Source organism: Pinus tabuliformis, chromosome 2_2 (genome assembly GCF_031772625.1).
Source record: "Pinus tabuliformis cultivar Carrire ecotype Pingquan chromosome 2_2, CPIR1, whole genome shotgun sequence".
NCBI lineage: Eukaryota > Viridiplantae > Streptophyta > Pinopsida > Pinales > Pinaceae > Pinus > Pinus tabuliformis.
This window is the reverse complement of record NC_142300.1, coordinates 466365775-466387021: the sequence shown is the minus strand read 5'-3', so window position 1 is coordinate 466387021 and position 21247 is coordinate 466365775.

The following is a 21247-nucleotide window of genomic DNA, read 5'->3' as shown; positions in this document are numbered from 1 at the left end:
TATGGATTCCACACCCATACATAACTTAGGGAAAAAATAACCTTCAACTGTTCCTTCAAATGGCTTCCACAACCCTTCATGCACCGGTCATTTAAGCCTCTTGTTTATTAGGAAGGTCATACCTCAACCTATTATTTGAGTAATTTCAAGTTATTTGATGCATAAAGTCAACCCAAAATACACAAATTCATGTCAAAGAAATCATAGGAATTCCATTATTACTCATTAATAATGTATTCCCAAATCATATTTTAACACCAAATTAATGCACATACATTACTCTTGAATCTACATTCATAGTTAAAAGTGTCATCCTTCAAGGTAGCTTCTGTTAAGTTTCCATTAGTGTAGGTAAGAAAAGAGTCAAAATTAACATGACAAACTCAATCATCATGCTAATTGAATATTGTCTTTACACTTGTTACACATTCCCAAAGAATACACACGAAGGCCATCATACTGTATTTTAGATTAGGATAATATTTTTCTTGTTAGATACAATTTCAACTAGTAGAGATGGCTAGTAGGCCCATGTCACATTGATAATGATGGATTAAATGAATATTAAATCATGCATCCACTCCAAATATCTCACTCACCCATTCAAAATCAAACCATTCACATGCTTGGGTTTAACCTCAACTTCTCAAGAACATCCTTTCCCTGCATGTCTTTAAGTCCTTTATCATATTTATTATAATTTGTATTAACAAAAATATAAACAAATATAAGAAGCCATTCTTTTTCTTTCACGAGTTTCTAAATGACATAATAATAATAATATCCTTTATGCAACCAATATGCTTCCAAGTCAACATACACAATAATTCAACATGCATGCAAAATAACCATTCATGCATCAACCTACAAGCAACCATGTCGACCCATTAGGCCATAGTGTTTTAACCTAACTCTGATACCATATGTAAGGTCCCACCTTACCAACCATGAATAGTATAGAAAAGTAAAGGTCACATTGAATACTATTACTCAATTTTTATTTTTATTTTTATTTTTGTTTTACTCATAATATGACTAACTTAGCTATCATGTAATCATGTTCCTTCAACTATTTCAATGTAAGAATATAACATAAGAAGTCGGGGATAACTTTCCCTTAATATCACAAAATATATTGACCCAAAAACATTTCCAAATTCATCAATTAAAATTCCCAATCCCAATTATTAAGCTAATTCTTCAATCGTGAGAATTGTATAATGAATGTTGCAGCAAGAGAAATTAATGTTACCAATTCAGAAGCATATTATTCTTCAAAATGTGTCAAGTAAAACAATGGAACTGCATAAATTGGCACAAGTAGTTTTTTCTATAATCATTGAAGCATAAGAATGCACCCATGAATACATGAAGCTCATACGAAAATTATTATGCTCATTCACACAAATTCTTACAAAATTAGTCACTGTAAAATTGTTTCCAACAACAACATTTTTTTTAAGTGAAAGCTTTAGATAAGAAGATGAACACCTGCCTTGTTGTCTATTCACACTTCAACAACTTATTAAATTCATTTTCACATTAATACAAAAACTTGCAGACATAGGAAGCTACATCCATTAAATAATTTATTCATAATTGTTCTAGTGTGTAAAAGCTACAGTAAGTAGGACATTTACTCTAACAATTTGTATGCACAAAAACTACATCCATTGAAGTTTTGAAAAACACTTTGCAAGCATGCAATCTAAAAACTACAACAATTGAGGCCTTTTGACAAACACGTTGCAAGCATGAAATCTACTGCCATTGAAGCCTTTTAACAAACACTTTGCAAACATGCAATCTGCAGTGATTGAGGCATTTTGTTAAACACTTGGAAGCCACAATCTCTTAAGGAAATTTGACATGAATATAAGCTTCTCCTTCAACTATTTAGCTCATAAAATGTATATATTAATTATTCAAATGACTAAATGTTAAAACAATGACTAAATCATCTTATTCTTTCACCCAAAACTTGACAACAAACGCACAAAGTTGGCAGAAACAATTTGCAAAATATCCCATATTTATGATATGGGTTTTGAAAAGTGTTTTTTTGGAATCAAACCAGTGGTTACAGGTCAAAATGGCATGGATACTCCATGATGTTGTCCTGAATCGGTATGAAACAATGCATAGATGCATTTTTAAAAACTAGAAAATATGTTGACTCCAGGAAATTCATTTACATTTTTTGTCAAAGAGATGACATGCAAGCTTGAATATACATCTATGAAAAATAAATAACAACCTATAATTAAATTATAATTACGTATGTATTGTCTAAACCCCTTTCAAAATAATTTCATCCACTATAAGTGAATTGAAGGGCTTTGAGATTCAGCAAACATTATTTTCATTCAATCATTCCTACAAACCCATGGCAAGCATCTTGAACTATTGCAATAAATAATGATTGAAAATTACCTCAATGATTCTTTCTAAAACTCTTGTCTTCCATCTTGTTTTTTTTAACATTTTATTTCAACGACTGATCTAGTGAATCCTCCTGGTATACTTTAGGTATGCATCCATTTCCTGCTCTAGTATGCTACTGCAAGTTAACACTTATTCATGCATACTGATAAAAATAATAATAGAATTTCTCATCACAGATTTTGTAAAACAACTTGAAACATGTCCTGAAACCCTTTCTAAAACATGTCTCTATTTACATGAAACAAAACCATAACTCATGAACTCTTACCCAAGTCCTTTGGAATTTCTTTATTGTCATTACCTTTAGCAATATTTGTCTTTCCTTTCTCAAATGCTACAATACCAATGCTAGTACAATAGACTACACCAATAACAATTCCATAACGTCTTGAGATCTAAACATCCATTTCTATAGACCACTCTTAGTCTTGTTTTTCAACTATCCAATAAGATTCCAATTAACATAAGCTTAAACAAAAATTAGATTCTTACAATAATTTAAATTTCTAATTTTTATTTTATACTAAATATATACTATAATTTTAGGAAAATAAAAATTATACCTGAAGAGATATTCAACTCAAATCGCTGAAAATATGATCCATATTTGATTCCTTAACCAACTCATTTGAACCATCCGGTTTTCCACCCAACCATATCTGGGGAGAAATTCTCCCCCTGGAACCCTCGAGCTGTAAGAGCTAAAAAACAGTACCAAAATATAGTAGTAGAGAGATATCCAAGGAAACATGAGGAGGATAAGTTTCACTTCCTCCCAACACCACTCATGGTCAGCTCCACAAGGTAGAGCTACATAGTAATTCAATTTAGGAATTTCAAAATAATTTTGAAAGCAATTGGCTACTCTCCAAGTCTCTCACTCTCATAATATTTTTTTTCAAATCTCTCCAACTCTTGGTATCACAATGCACCTCCCTCTCCCCCTATGTGAGAATACATGAGACACATATATAGGAGGAGCCACAAATTCTGGTCATAAAGGAGGAGTAATATGCATGCCTTGTATTCCATTTAGAGGAGTGTAACGCATGCCATTAAGGAGAGATATGCATGCCTTATCTAAGGAGAGTGTAACTTATGCATTAAAGAGAGCGTAAGAGGAATATTTTATGACATGTCCTTAATGAGTGTAAGAGGAATATGTCGTTCTTTGATGAGTGCATAAAATAGAGTGTAATGTATTATTAAAAGAGAGAGATTTACATAGATCCATGAGAGTCATCAAGGAGAGAGGTGTGAAGTGATTGAGGAGGTGAAGGTGACTTGAAATTCCCTTTTAATAATATATCATAGTCTCATAAAAGATAATAATAATATTAATAATATTCATTATATTGAGGATTAAGTTGAGATTGAACTATTAGGATTGATTAATGATAAGTTAAGTGATTTTCATTCAACTCTACTTGATTGCCATTTTATGCAAGGTGATTTACTATTTTTGGAAAGTCATACTTGAGATGCTAGACATGAATTTCTATTTTTAGAAAGCCACTCTAGGATTGTTAGAAAAGAGGTTTTATTAAGGAAATTCATCCCTGAGCTTCACATGAGTGGTATTTTTCTTCAGGAGAATAGGGATTCTACACCGCTATTGCATGCATCTCCATGCCTTAGTAGATTGAGGACTCCACGCCCTGATCTACTCGAAAGATATAAGATAAACCTTGATCTTTTTAAATATTCAGGATTTCGCTCCTTAAACATTTTATTATAGATACAAGAATTCACATCTTTATCTTTCATGGATTTAGGACTCCGCGCCCTAATTTTCATGGCTTCTCACCTACTCTGCTGTGAAACTCCATGCTTCACCTTAAGGTATTGATTGTGAGCTCATACTCATCTGATGGTTCATTGGTAAGGCCTCGTTCCAAGACCTGCACATATAACAATCTCATAGATCAAAGGAATCAATGAATTTCATAATTAACTTATTCACATTTTACGAAAGATTGTGCATGACTTCCACAACTATTTTGGTTCTAGAGAAATGACTTCCACGACCATTTAAAATTTGAACATCCTTGTTTGAAAATAACCATGTTCCCTATCAAATCCCGTTCAATACAAGATTAATCATATAAAATTATAAAATTCATGTATCATGACTTCCATAGTCATTTATAATTTTAGTATCCTTGTTTGCAAATAACTATGTCCATTGCCACATTTTTCTCATTACAAGATTAAACATATATAATAATATAAATCATGTATCATCTATAAATCATAATTAACCATATGTTCCACATAACAGTGATCATCCATGGATCTATGTGTCTCAATCCCGAATCAACATCCATGTCTTACACCTCTTGCCAAACGAAGATACCAAAAGAGAAAACATCGATAATATGCTCTTAACCAAAATCAATTTTTATACACACAACCATAGATATTATCCTAAGCAAACAAAAACTAGGTGACCCACACCAGGTCAATAGGATATAGGCATGTACATAAGTTTCTCATGCATAATATTATATCATTATATCAAAATCACCCTCTCTAAGTGTCATCAAAGCTATCTCACCAAGAAGGGACACTACTTATATATACAATTGAATGGAGATTAAGAGACATTTCGTTTGAACTGATTGAGCCAACATATGGAAGAGGTCGACCTTGATAAATTACATGAGAGAAACATAAATTCAAAAACTCATTTTTCCTTATCTGAATTTGATGATCTTTAGATCGATTTTGGTCCTCTCAAAAAGAGGAATTCAATACTATAATAATATTTCCCATAGGAGTTATCTAAGGTGGAATTTGGCCCTAGTTTCCAATTTTAACAGTACCTCAATCTTTCCCACAATTCCCTTGAAGGTCCATGGATTTATCCTACAACAATTTATCAGGTGGAATACCCTTATCATTGGAAAAGATAAAAATTATCCTCTATTGTATTTTTTCTTTCAACAAATTGTGACGATCAGTCCCTAAAGGAGGGATTTTCAAAAATCTTGGTGCCATGTCATTCATGGGAAATTCTGATCTCTATGGACCTTGGGTAAGTCTACCACCATGCCATGATCACAAACATCAAAGTGTTTGGAATACAAAAGGATTTATCATACCTATGGTTATTTCTGTTGTGGTTGTTGTATTGTGTTTGTTTTTTGGAATCTTATATATTCAAAATAACAAGAAACATATTCATAGAGAGGATGGGACATCCTTCACTATAGGGCATTGAAGAATTTCATATGGAGAGGTCATGACCGCAAAAAATGAATTTAGTGATGCCAAATTGTTAGGAGTTGGTAGTTTGGAAAAGTGTACAAAGGGGTTCTAAATGATGGCACAATTGTTGCTATCAAGCTTCTGAATTTGGAAAATTAGGTGCCCGACAAGGCTTTTGACAAGTAATTAAATGTTTTTGGTAAAGTTAAGCACCAGAATTTGATTAGAATCATAACATGTTATTCGAACTTCCAAATGAAAGCTTAGATATTTCCACTAATTCAAAATGGAAGCTTAGAGAGGGGGGGTCAATTAGTATTTCTTTTTTCAATTATTAATTTTATCAGTTAAAAACATTTATATTTGGAACACAGAAATAGATAACACGAATAGATGCTTTTATTAATGTGATATTTGCAATAAATCAAGTACTATATATATATATATATATATATATATTCATATCAATCAGTTGCCAAGCACCAACTTGGACTCTTTGTGAGGCTCCAACCTCCAGAGCACCAACTCCTAGGACACCAATCCTTTCAGTTCTAAGGCACCAACCTCAAGGGCTCCAACCCTCTGGTGTAAACTGTCTGGATCTGTTTGTTTGTAATTCTCTGCTCCCAACCTTGCTGGGCCTATGTCTTACTTCTATCCTCCTGTTCCTTCCATTTCTGCCAGAGCTTCGGCTTCCTTTATTTTCCTACAGTTTGCTAATAACCCTAAACTTTCCTTGTTCTCTGTTTTATATTCCTGATACCCTTGACCTTTGGCTTCCTTTCTCCGCTATCTCTTTGGCTTCCTTTGTCTCTTCAAATCCATCAATACACACAGGACACGTTAATGTGGAAGACAGGTTGAATTATAATAGTGTTGCCTATTAAAAAATATTAGAGAGGCCCTTTATTCATACAATATACATTAATTGTTCACAAAAACCATATAAGAGAGACTATAGCCATCTAGAGGTCCCACATGCCACATCATCCTTTTATTACAATCGGCAGATTTGCACATAACATATCCAATTCCCCAATACTTGGACGTGATATTATTATAAACTATTGTTAATAACTCCGTCAAGTCCATGTATTATCGCATCTACATATATATATATATATATATATATATATATATATATATATATATATATATCGCAATCGCATATTTAATGTGCCATCCCTTTATAACTTCTGATATGATATTAAGCAGTATTCCTTAGCGATACTCCACCGTTGATCTTCTCACAATCTGACGCTCAACACTTAACCCGATCAACGCAAAACTGTCCATTGATCCTTCGCCATCGATCAACCCGTGCTGGACCTAATGGCCTGTATGAATTTCAGATGAGCGATTCGCAAGGGAAATAACCACCCGAAAAAGTGGTTTTCTCTCTCCACCTGACTGCTATGTTTCACCCATTGAATGGAATCGGGCGCTGTCCTCTAAATACTACTTACTGCACCACTGCCATTATTACAAACCTGCTTATAGTTGTTGAACGCAGATACACAAAGTAACGACTCTCCACTCCAATAGCTCTTTCCACTCTTCTCTGGTTTGATATGGCTCCATGATGGCTTCTGATACACTTCTCCAATAGTTCTTCTCTAATATTCCTCCTCTATCTCATGACATGGCTCCTCTGTTAACTTCTCTTCTGCTGGCTTCTCCTCCTAATGCGTGTTCCTCTTTGTTCCTTCTAATGAACAATATGGCTCCTCTATTAACTGCTCTTCCAGTTATGCACTTACTTGGCTTTCCTGTGGCTTCCGATACTGCTCCAATACCTCTTCTCTACTTTGATAGCTCTGCTCTGATAGCTCCTATGACTTTCGATATTCTCTCCAATGACTTGACTGTCTTGGCTTTCCTCTGATTTCTCCTCATGGCTTCTTGTCCCTGTTTCTTCACGGATCTGCTCTACTTCTCCTTGGCCTCAAATCATTGTTTACTCATCCAGAATATTTCTATATTGACATCAATGACAATCTAGGTCAACAATCTCCCCCTTTGTTATTTATGGAAATATTATTCTTCTCTCCCCCTTTGAAATCAATGGCAAAGGAGTGCTCAAGGACTCCCGCTATCACACTACTCCCCCTATCCTGCAACATCTTTATGAATCAACTTAAATGATGCTAAAGAGATAACTCCCATCTTTTGACGAAGATGTTCAAATGCTTCTCGAGGAAAAGGTTTTGTGAAAATATCAGTTATCTGCTACTTAGTATTGATATATTCCAAGATGATGTTTTGTTCAGCTACTTGTTCACAAAGGAAATGATACTTTATTGGTATATGTTTGGTCTTTGAGTGCATCACTAGATTTTTTTTAGGCTGATCACACGTGCGTTATCACAATAGATGGTAGTTGGTTGATTTGTACTTATTTTGACATCTTTTAGAGCTTCCTTCATCCATAGTATTTGAGCACAACAATCCACGGGAGTTATATACTCAGCTTCAACTATAGATAGTGATATGGATGTCTGTTTTTTGCTGAGCCAAGATACTAAAATGTCTCCCAGGAAGAATGCATTTCCACTAATACTTTTCCAATCATCGACAATTCTAGCCCAATCAACATCGGTGTATACAGTCAAAGTAAGAGTTGAGCTCTTATGGTACTAGAGACTGAATTCAAGAGTTCCTTTAAAGTATCTAAGAATTCTTTTCATAGCCAACAAATGGGATTGTTTAGGAGCTGATTGAAATCTTCCCACCATTCCTACTGCTTGGATAATGTCGAGTTTCGTAGCAGTTAAGTACAAAAGGGCTCCAATTATTGACCTGTAATGAGTTGCATCTACCGGAGGGGAGTCATCATTTTTGCTCAATTTGCAACTTGTGGTCATAGGTGTGCTCATGGGTGCACAGTCTTCCATTCCATATCTTTTAAGCATGTCTTTAAGATATTTGGCTTCAGATATAAACATGCCTGTCGTGGTTTGTGATACTTGTAGTCCAAGGAAGTGAGCTAACTCTCCTATCATTAACATCTCGAACTCTTATGACATGTTTTGAGAAAACTCATGGCTCATCTCATCATTATTACTAGAAAAAATCAGATAATCAACATAAACAAGTGTGACTAGTAACTTATCCTCATCTGTCTTTATGTAGAGATTACTTCCTGCCACCCCCTTCTTGAAGCCTTGTTGCTGAAGATAGTTATCCAATCTTGCATACCAAGCTCTAGGAGCTTGTTTCAACCCATATAATGCCTTCTTCAACTTACAAACAAAGTCTTTTCCTTCTGTTAGATTAAACCCTTCTGGTTGCTCCATGAAGACTTCTTCCTTGAGTTCCCCATTCAAAAATATTGATTTTACATCCATTTGATAGATCTTGAATCCTTTTGAGCAAGCAAATTCGAAGAACATCCTGATAGCTTCTACATGAGCTACTTGTGCAAATGTTTCTTCAAAGTCAAATCCTTTAGTCTGTGAATAGCCTTTACAAACAAGCTTTGCCTTGTTTCTGATGATTTGTCCATCTTCATTCATTTTGTTCTTAAACGCCCACTTGGTTCGTATTATGTTTTTGTTCTTTGGACGAGGTACTAGCTCCCATGTCTCATTCTTCTCAATTTGAGGCATTTTTTCTTCCATGGCTTTTACCCAATGAGGATCCTTACTTTCTTGAGTAAATGTTTCTGGTTCTATCATGGATAGAAGAAAAATATCATTTTTCTTTGGCTTATTTGTCATCCTTCTTTGGGTTTGAATCCATTCATCTATATTGCCAATAATCTGCTCTTCCAGGTGATATTTTTGGAGAAGTTTCATCATTGAAGGAGTTTGATATGGTTCTTTTTCCTTAGGTATTTCTTGATTTTTTCCTTCTTCTTTAGGTTCTTCTTCTTCAATGAGAGGATCAACTCCATGTTCTTCAATTTCTTTCTCTGGAAGGTCTTCATCAATATTCACATCAATGCTTTGCACTATTTTCTATAGTTGGTTATTGTAGCACTTGTAGGCTTTGCTCTGCCTTGTATGCTTTGCTCCGTTTAGAATATCCATGGAAGATCCCTTTGTCAACCCAAAAATAAAACTTTCCTGGTGAGCCATCATTGATTTTTATGAAGCACTTGCTTCCAAAAATCTTAAAATATTTTACTGAAGCAGGTCTTCCTTTCCATAATTCATAAGGAGTATTTTCATTATTTGGTCTTAATTGAGTTCGATTCAGGGTATAAATAGTTGTCCCGACTGCTTCTCTACAGAATTTTTGCTGTAAGTGAGTTGCTATTAAAATTGTTCTAGCCATTTCTTGAACTGTTCAGTTTCTTCTTTCAACTACCCCATTTTGCTTGGGTGTTCTGGCAGTAGAGAGTTCTCTTTTAATTCCATGTATTTTACAGAATTCATTAAATTATTTTGATGTGAATTCTCCCCCTCTGCCTATTTCGAGGCACTTAATCTTTGAATCCTTTTCATTTTCTACAAGAGATTTAAGATTCTTAAAACACTGAAATTCTTCGGATTTATATTTTATAAAATATATCCACATCATTCTAGTATAGTCATCAACAAATAAAGCAAAGTACCTTTCTCCTTAGAGTGTCGGAGTTCTAGTTGGTCCACATAAATCAGCATGGATGATCTCCAAAGGCTTTGATGTAGAAAACTCTTTGGTCTTGTGGCTAGTTCTGGTTTGCTTCCCATGTTGACATGGACCACATATTCCTTGATTCGGTTTGAATAACTTTGGAATGTCTCGTACTAGTTTAATCTTGTTGATATTGATCATGTTATCGAAGCTTGTATGTCCAAGTCGCTTGTGCCACAACCAAATTTCATCTGTTTGACTTAAGTAGCATTTGTCTTCTTGAATCTTGTTCAAAATGTAGATGTTGTCTGGTGTTCTAACCCCTTTCGCCACAAGTTCCCCTGAGGAAGAGTTCCTTATTTCATAGTCTTTGGTGCTAAAGACAAAATTATGTCCTTGATCATAGATTTGGCTAACACTCAGGAGGTTGTGTTTGAGCCCGTTTATTAGCAAATAATTTTGAGCTTTTCCTTTTCCATTAATAAGAGTAACAGTTCCTTTTCCAACAATTTTGGTAGATCCACTTCCAAAGGAAACATTTCCTTCCTTTTTGTTCAATGAGATAAACTTCCTTTTTTCCCCTGTCATATGTCTAGAGCACCCACTATCCACAAACCAATTTCCATCATTTTGAGGACATAGAGCTAGGCCAAATTTATCTGTGTTGGGATTCTCACTTCTTGCTTTTCCTCTTTTGAGTGGGAAATTTTGTTCATTGTGTCCATTATTGTTACGTAATGAGCAAATCAGATCAAATTTGGCCAAGGGATCAAAAGAATTGTAGGTTTTGATTTGTCCTTACCCTTTGGGGCCATATGGTTTGTTTATTTGATCCTTCAGTTTGATGTGTCATTCTTACGATCCATGCAATGTCTAGCTTGATGACCAAAATTTTTACAATGAAAAAAATGCCCAAAAAAGATAGTTTTGTATCTGTTGTAATAGCCATGATTTGAATCAACATTATTCCTTGGAGTTACTCCCGCTTTATTCTTTGGATTTGAGATGGGCCTTTGATGAAATACTATTTTGTATCTATTGTAACATCCATGATTCAAATCAACATTCTTCCTTGGAGTTACTCTCTCTTCATTCTTTAGATCTAGGATGAGCCTTTGATGAAATAAACTTTCTTCTTTTGGGTTGTTGGAAAGTACGTCAGCATAGCTTTTCGCATTATTCTTAGCACTTGATGATTCTCCTTTAAAAACTATGCCAGATTTGTCATGTTGAGGTTTTTGATTATTTAGGGTAGTGTCAAGTATTTGAGATCTTTTCCAACGATTTTTAACTTGCTCCAATTCCTTCCTCAGAGATACTATTTCGGCTTCACGTTCTTTGCAAGCTTCTTCTTCTTCTTTTAGCTTATTTTTTAAGAGATCTTCCATTCTTTTTATTTCCTCATTTTCTACCTTGAGAGAAATGATTTTATTCCGTAATTTCTCATTTTCTTCAATGGCACTTATTAACAATTCATCTACATTTCCATCTAGCCCTGAGTCATCATCATTTGTGAATGCCATGAATAATACTTCTTTGCTTCCAGCATGATCATTTTCTTCATCTGATTCTTCATTACCTCCTTTGTGGTGAGGTAACTGGTTAGTTGATTTGTTTTTGATGACTACAAATTCATCTTCATCAGACTCATCTTTCTTAGAGAGGAAATTCTTCTTATTGAACCCTTTCTTTTTGTATACCATCCTTTTATAATTTTCTTCATCATCACTATCATGCTCATGAGGACATTTTGCAGCATAATGACCTATTTTTCTACATTTGAAACAAATAAGAGGGTATTTACCTTTTAGCTTAGATCCTTTGTTCAGTCTTCATACAAATTGCGCCAATTTGGATTCAACATTGGAGTCATCACTACTAACATTCCTTTCTTTCCCCTTTTTTGATTTTGAGGCCTTGAATGTTGCATCTTTGGAACTTGGGCAACATTTTCTCATCTCATAGGAAATGAGGATTCTCTGGAGTTCATCCATCTTGAGAGTATCTAGATCCTTCACTTCTTCTATGGCACTTACTTTGGAGTCAAATCTGTCTGGGAGAGATCTTAAGACTGTTACACTAAAATTTGTCACCATGACTATTTACAGTTAGTATGGCTCCATCAACTGTCATACTATCCTCCTTGGCAAGTCTCATACCTCTGCTCTCCATCTCAAACTCCAAAAAAGAGAGAAAGTCATTAAAAATCTATATATCTCTAGGTACGCAGTTTCTCTTCGCCTTACTTGCGTGTACGCACCCCAAGTTCACAATACCTGCGTACTTGTACGCTCTATCTATAAAGCAATGGGTGCGTACTCCTATAAAGGTCAAAAGGCGCAAGTTTCACTCCCAAAAAGTTACTTGTGGTAATTTCTAGAGCATTCTAGAAGCTTGTTTGACGTGTATGAAGCGCCTCCAGATGGTTCATGTATCCCTACCAAAGAGGAACTTATCCCATCAAGAGGGGAGCTATCCCATCCAGAAAGGGGCTTATCCCATTGATGGTGGACCTGAATAACTTCCTCTAGAGCACTATAAATACAGGCATTGGGCCAGAAGGAGGAGAGGTTGAAAGCTGAACATTCTTAAGGGTAGATGCTGCTGGAATTAGGACTCCCTTGTAAATCTTGAGAGGAGAGATTCCCATCCTTTCCTAGCCTTATTTGAGAGTGGGTGAGCTGATCAAAGTAGAGGAAAACTCTTGCTAGACCCTAGGAGGGACCTGCACAACACCAAGGCTCAGGTTGTAATGGTTTCTTTTGTTTCCACTTAATACAAATGAACTCATTTTTCTCAACAGATTGTTATTCATGATTTGTTTCATATGCTCCTTGGTCTGTATGATGGATATGTATTGTTTTATGAGTTTATCAGGTGCTATTTAATATTTTGGCTTGTTAGTGAATGCAGGTTTCGAAGAGAAGGAGGATCTCATCCGGATCGGCGAGGCCGGACTACTACAAAGCGTTGGACTAAAGGTATGTTAAAATCACCTGATTACTTGTATTCTAAATGCATGTTTAGAGAAAGGTAGTGTTTATTTGTCTTGTTTGTCACCAGAAAGCCTTTGCTTCTAGGGAGGTCGGTTTTGTCCGCATTATTGACTCTTTCCACATGACAAAATGGCGACTCCGCTGGGGAATCCATTGATGTGAATGTTTTTTCCTTTGTATGAAATTTTGATCTGAGAAAAGTCATTTGTTTTCTGGTTTTTGGTTGTCTAACTGTGTTTTTGGGTGGGATAGCTTAGGGTTAAATTAGATTTTAGTTTTTCTTGGTTTTGCTAGAAGTACACAGCCTCTGTGTTGAGCACAGTGCGTACCTGTATGCACTACAGCTTTGTGCACAGAGCATACACGCACCTGTGAAAACAGGCTGCCTGCGTACCCCTGTCAAAAGCCTAGAAAATTTCAATTTCTTCTTTTTTATCTTTTAGATTTTGTTTATAGCTTGTTTTTTCTGCCCAGATCCACTGTTCACCTGTCAGAAGCTTTCATCTTGGCTAATTTCATTGGCATTCCTGCTTTAAGCTTTCATCAATTGGGTGTTTTAAGTCCCTTTTTTGAGAAATTCTTAATTTGATTTCCTTTGGTCATTACTTGGAGGTTTGTCTCAGTCTTTTCACAATTTTGCATCTTTTTGCTTTTGTTTTTGCAAAAAAATTTCCCCCTCATTCGCCGGGGGGCTAAATTGTGTATGAGTGTTAATCGCCTTTGAGTGTTTTTATTTTTTGATCTTTGGAACTCTCACCCAATTTTCTCGACTTGCACTTGATTGGTTCTTAGATCACATTAGAATCGTCTTGTGTTTGCGAATTCTCTTGCATAGATCACATTTGCATAATTAGAATTCTCATTTTCAGAATATGAATGAAAAATGTGCATATATTACATTTGCATACTTTTAAAGTGAATTGTGCTTAGATTACCATTGCATAGTTTACATTCTGAAAAATCAATCGTAGATTTAGATCAACTTTCTTTGATTTGAATTTACACAAAAATAAAAATAAAAAAATGGTTTGGAATTGATTTGCATTAGTTTTTCTTGATAAAATTAATGCATTAGAGAATTTGTTATATTTTCTCTTAGTGATCAATTTTTTGCATTGTTGGAAGTGAATGGAAACTCTCTCCTTACATTAGATAGGATTCATCGAATTGAAAAGATTACATTATCATATTCGATTGCATTCAGTTGAGTCGGGTCATAACACCATTGGTTTCATATCCATTTACCCATTTGAGTAATAACAGCCTTAATAACACAGCGCTTAATTAAAATTCATCTAGTAATTTTTACATTTCTAGGGCTCTGATACACCAATATAGATCAGGCTAGTGCCTTGGAGTAGGAGAGTAATTAACTCTCCAAGATAGCAAAACCAAACAAGTAGCTCATCTTGTGGTAGGATAAATCCAATAGTTACATTTATGCTCTGGGAAAGATCCTCTTAAAGGAGAAGCACGAGACCGTGTCCGAACCAGTGAGGGGATCAATCCTCCTTCATTGGGAAAGACGCCAGATACGCACGTACTACAAACGGTAAACCTCGGATTATTGTCGAGGAGCCTGGGGTCACTTGTCGGTAAACCTTGGATTATTGTCAAGGAGCCGGCAAGGGGATTGAGCTTGTTACTCTGCCCTTGCATGCTATCGAGTCGTAGACTGTTCCCCCAGGTATATTTGTTGTTGTTGGTGACCTTAGTGACCATTATCTTTAGGGTTCTACCCAAGGTGACGGTGGAGGGAAGATCCCACTCTACCTGGAGCAGACATCGGCTAGACTCACTTGGATTTTCCGGGGGGTTCACTTCACTCGAGACAGTTAAAGTGGAGGAACTTGTGCCAGTCTATTCATTAAGCAGGTTGCCGGGGTAACTATTCCACCCGCCACTTCTGTACTGAATTCTGCGATGTTGGATTTCACCACCAACTAGTGTTTTCGGTCTGGGAGGTTACTGTTTGTGTGTGGTTTGACTCCTAGATTTGATAGCGCGTGTTAATTTGTTTGTTTTTACTTTTAGAGACCATAGGTGTGAATTGTGAATTTTAATTGTTAGGTGTGAATTGTGAATTGTTAATTTTAGTTATAAATTGTTAATAAAATTCACTGAAGTTGAATATAATGGCAAATGTTCCGGAATTTACCAACCTAGGAACCCCTCCTAATGAGAATCCTAGTACTTTTCCTTACTTTGGAAATGTTGGTCCTCCTTATATGGCTACTTTGTCATTACCTGGATTTACAATAGGATTACCAATATGGTTATTTTCAACTTCGTTGGCCCAAAGTACTCCAATTGTTCCACCTCAACCGGATGCTTCACCTCAACAGAGTTCACCATCTCAACATCACCAACCTTCTGTTGACCCTTTACCTTCTTCGTCTAATTTTTCTTCCTCCATTTCTTCCTCTTCGCCTGGTAAAGGCCTTGATGCTAGTAACCAGGAGGCTAAGAAGAAGAAGAAAGGGAAGAAGAAGAAGAAGAAGAAGAAGCAAGATAAGAAAGAAGTCAGCCAACCAACCACAACTGTAAGTGTTAGTTGTGTTGAGGAAAACTCCGACATGCATTGTAAACCCAAATACCCTTGCAGGCTTTGTAAGGGTGACCACTTCCTTGTCAATTGTCCTGGTATTCCAAAGGTCTTGGAAGTATGGTCAAAACAAATCTCATCAACTTTCCGTTGATCCATCAACCAGTGATAGTCAGGTTCCTGGGAAAACTGGTAAAGTTAGGTTTCCTTGTAAGTTATGCAAAGGGAGTCATCAAACTCACATTTGCCCTCACATGGATGAAGCCTCAACATTGTTGGAAAACCTTACTGTTCCACAACAAGAATTTCCAACTAGTTACCATAAACTTTCTCCCAACCTACCGTCAACTGACGGAGTGATTGATCTAAATTCAAGTACAGTCAATCACACTCCTCCACTGGAGAGTGAAACTCATGTCACTCAGGTTGATGATCCATTAGTTGATCAAGTGGTCGATTCAATTTCACATTCAGTCGATCCCACTTTCCCTTTAGAATGTGAACTTCATACTGCTCAGGTTCTTCTTGTTACATCAGATTCTTCTATGCCGGGGGGCATTTCACCTATTTCTATGGAATCCCCTCCAAGTACTGAGGTCTTTTCCTTTGATTAGAATAGACTGACAGAACCTCATCTTCCTTCCTCCATCCCTTTTCAAATCATTGTCAAGGCTGGTGGTAGGGACATACATCGTACTCAGGTAGATGAAGGTGCTTCTGTTAGTATTTTATCCTCAACAGTTTGGAAAGCTTTGGGTTCCCCTTAGCTTGCGCCTATTACGCAGAGTCTGAAAGCTTTTAACAGAACCATTAGTGAACCTTTAGGGATCCTTCCTAAGTTTTCTATTACCTTGGAAGGTAAAACTGTCTGTATTGATCTTATGGTAGTTCGAGGTCCCTTGGATTTCAATTTACTCCTTGGGCGAGACTATGTTTATGCAATGAAAGCTGTCATATCGACACTCTTTTGCGTGATGTCTTTCCCTCACAATGGCAGTATTGTGACTGTAGACCAGCTTTCGTTCCCTAGTCTTTTTTCAACTACCAATCATATGACATCCCTAAATGTTCATGATTCTAAAGTGGTATCTACCCTGCCACGGGTTAATTATGTGGCAACTGGTCCCATGTTTTCAGTTACCGATGTAAGTGAGCCTCTCACTGTTTTCTCATCTTCCTTTGATTTAGATCTGGTAATTGACATGGAAAACTCTATGGGATTACTTGAACACGATGTTCTTATCCCTTTTGAGTCCCTTGACATGTGTTCCTTCCAGAGAAGTATTCTTCCTTCTGATGAAGACCTCTTGGAAGCCATGATCAAGGTGTGTCCATTGACATGTCTTTCTTCCAGTTGGAAGCCATGATCAGTGTGTGCGAGGATAGTTTTTTCCTGTATCAACCTCGTTAAAAAATGAAACAGGCTAGCACAAGGAAAGTTCCTTTTACTGTGTCGACCTTGTTAAAAAATGAATCAGTGAGTACGAGGAAAGTTCCTTTTATTGTGTCAACCTCGTTAAAAAATGAATCAGTGTGTACGAGGATAGTTTTTTCCTGTATCAACCTCGTTAAAAAATGAAACAGGCTATCATGAGGATAGTTCTTTTACTGAGTCAACCTCATTAAAAAATGAATCAGGTAGATTTTAGGATATGTAGGTAGACTGTAGAAAGTAGGATTTTGCGAGGACAGTTCCTGTTACTGAGTCAACCTCATTAAAAATGAATCAGGTATGAGGATAGTTCTTTTCTTGTGTGAACCTCCTTAAAAATGAAACAACTCCCTTTTCAAGTTAAATATTGAAAGTAAATCTTCATTCCATCCATCTGGTTGAATGCAATGAATCTTGGGGGGCATGTACCTCGCTTTGCATCATTATACTGGGGGCATGCGAAATTTTTGAGCATAGTTCCTTGTCTTGTGTCAAGCTCGTTAAAAAATGAAACAAAGAGTCATGAGCATAGTTCCTTGTCTTGTGTCAAACTCATTAAAAAATGAAACAAGGATTTTAGAGCATAGTTCCTTGTCTTGTGTCAAGCTCGTTAAAAAAAGAAACAAGGAGTCTTGAGCATGGTTCCTTGTCTTGTATCAAGCTCGTTAAAAAATGAAACAAAGAGTCTTGAGCATAGTTCCTTGTCTTGTGTCAAGCTTGTTAAAAAATGAAACAAGGGTAGGTTAAGTAGGTAGATTGTAGAGAGTAGTCATGAGCATAGTTCCTTGTCTTGTTTCAAGCTCATTAAAAAATGAATCAAGGTTTTTAGAGCATGGTTCCTTGTCTTGTGTCAAGCTCGTTAAAAAATGAATCAAGGTTTTTAGAGTAAAGTTTTTTGTTAGGTAGATTGTAGAGAGTTGTCATGAGCATAGTTCCTTATCTTGTGTCAAGCTCGTTTAAAAAATGAAACAAGGGTTTTGAGGATAGTTCTTTCCCTGTGTCAACCTCACTAAAAAATGAAACAACTTCCACGAGTCTTTCCAAGATTTCGAAAGTAAAGCTTCATTCCATCCACCTCATTGAATGCAATGAAGCTTGGGGGGCATGTACCTCATTTTGCGTCATTATGCTGGGGGCATGTGAACTTATAACAAGCATAGTTTTTCGTTTCAAGCTTGCGTAAGCATGAAACTGAATCCGAGCATAGTTCTTTTCCTGTGTCAAGCTCGTTAAAAAATGAAACAAATCCTCCTCTACTTGAGTCAAGAGTTTGACTAGATCTCACATGTTAAGTTGTATATTTAGGCTAGTTATTTCAGTGTTAGTTTTAGGTCGAGTCTTTCAAATGATCTCGTACATGAACCTTCATTCCATCCAGCTTGTACTTAGTTGAATGAAATGAAGCTGGGGGGCATGCGCTCTAGCAGTTATGCTTAGGGGGCATCAAGCACAGTTTTCTCTCTGTTTCAAGCTTGTGAAAAAATGAAACTACTTTGAAGCATAGTTTTTCTCTGTTTCAAGCTTTTGTAAAAATGAAACCTATCTCGAGTGAATTTCAGTTATTTTCAAGACTCGTTAAACTCATGAAAATCCCAAGATTATTTTGCTATCTTTCATTCTCATAAAACAAATGAAAATGCCGAGTTCTTTCCGTCTTTTCCTGCTCATGAATTAAATTGAAAGTCGGCCATATGAGTACATTTTTATTATTTTTTCGAACTCATTAAAACTTACAAAAAAATGAAAATCATGAGTACATTTTTATCATTTTTTCGAACTCGTTAAAACTTACGAAAAAGTGAAACCTTGGAGTTCTCTTTTAAGCACTTTTCAGACTCCTAAAACATGAAAAGATTGCCGAGTGTTTCTTTTACACTCGTTAAAACGGAATTAAAAGACGGTCCCCTTATAGCCCTTTTCTGACCGTAAAAACAGGAAAAGATTGCCAGATTTTTGTCGTTTCAAATTCGATACTGGAAATAAAACGACGTGTCCTTGATCGCTTTTTACTTTTCAGGTCAAAGACACTAATCATGAAAGTACTCCTTGGTCGTGAAAGATCAAGCGCTTCTCTCAAGTATTATTTTATACTTTTTCGGGCTTGGGAGACACAAATTTACGAAAAAGTTCAACCCTGGAGTCTTCTTAAGTTTTTTCAGACTCTCTAAAATTGAAAAAACGCCGAGTTTCTCCTATACTGGACTCGTTAAAATTTCACAGTAAAGGACCTGTTCGATTACAAACAGGAACGGACCACTCCTTCTTAGGGTTCGAATCAAAACTAAGTTGGACTCATTCGAAGGATGAGCTTATAATCAAGCATATGTTATCCTCCTCAAGCTTGTAAAAAATAAAGAGGTACTTGCCAGAAATGGTGGGGGAAAAGAGAGAAAAATGAGCCTATTTGTTATCCTTTGTCTCAAAAGAAGCCTTATTACCACTCTTGAACACGACACTTTGCATTCACCTAGGTTGGGAAATCCTTTGCCTCACAGTTGATCAAACCACATTGAAAGTCTTCAGCCGGGTATTAGCTTTGGGTCAAATGTCACCAAGCCATCTGTTGTGTCGTTATGTGTTCAAGAGGTCTCTGCAAATAAAACATTCATCTGCAAAATACCCGTCATCCATCTTGACCATCCCTGAGTCAGTCCTTACAGCTACATTTCTTCAACTTGATCTATGATTTCGTGTTGTGGGCTTTCCTGCAACAGGTCGCTTTCTATCGACATCAGCACATTATCTAGAAAGATGACCTAGGAATCGTTAGTACCTTGAAATCTGCATGCATCAATGGCAGGTTCCTCGCCTTTGACGACGGTTTACATCATTGACTTTCGATCGAAGGATTCCGTGAAATGTTTGAAATCAACTCATTCATTCACATCTCATGGATTGTACTGGGTACTTTGAGAACCATTGACATCACTGATGGTCTCTCTCATGCTTGTTAATAGTTTACATCATTGACTGGTAATCAAGTGGTTTCTACCATGTTCGACATCAACTCATTTATTCGCATGGATAGAATCGTACCTTTTCGGGAAGTAGAAATGAAGACCCTGGATCTAGTTTCCACCATCCAGGCTGCGAGGAGTTTTGTATTCATTATATAGTAGACCAACTATAAACAGATGGCTGCGTCCATACTGTGTCTACACAAGTCTATGATTATGATGTACTGCGAAATCATTCCTGTATCAGAGCAGTAGATAGTTTGTTAGTTAAAGTTTTCAATATGAGTATGGGAATGCCTACCTCAGCGATGATATGATCTTATATATGTATTTTGTGTTGAATACTTGCAGGTTCCGACTGGGCTCTCCACAAGATAATCCTTGAAATGATAAAGTACTTCACCCTTCCTAGATGATATGAAACCCTTATCTACTACAGGCTTCGCACTTTAAGGGGCAATCTGTTACACTAAAATTTGTCACCATGACTATTTGCAGTTAGTATGGCTCCATCAACTGTCATACTATCCTCCTTGGCAAGCCTCATACCTCTACTCTCCATGTCAAACTCCAAAAAAGAGAGAAAGTCATTAAAAATCTATATATCTCTGGGTACGCAGTTTCTCTTAGCCTTACCTGCGTGTACGCACCCCAAGTTCACAATACCTGCGTACTTGTATGCTCTGTCTATAAAGCAATGGGTGTGTACTCCTGTAAAGGTCAAAAGGCGCAAGTTTCACTCCCAAAAAGTTACTTGTGGTCATTTCTAGAGCATTCTAGAAGCTTGTTTGACGTGTATGAAGCACCTCCAGATGGTTCATGTATCCCTACCAAAGAGGAACTTATCCCATCAAGAGGGGAGCTATCCCATCCAAATAGGGGCTTATCCCATTGATGGTGGACCTGAATAACTTCCTCTAGAGAACTATAAATACATGCATTGGGCCAGAAGGAGGAGAGGTTGAAAGCTAAACATTCCTAAGGGTAGATGCTGCTGGAATTAGGACTCCCTTGTAAAGCTTGAGAGGAGAGATTCCCATCCTTTCCTAGCCTTATTTGAGAGTGGGTGAGCTGATCAAAGTAGAGGAAAACTCTTGCTGGA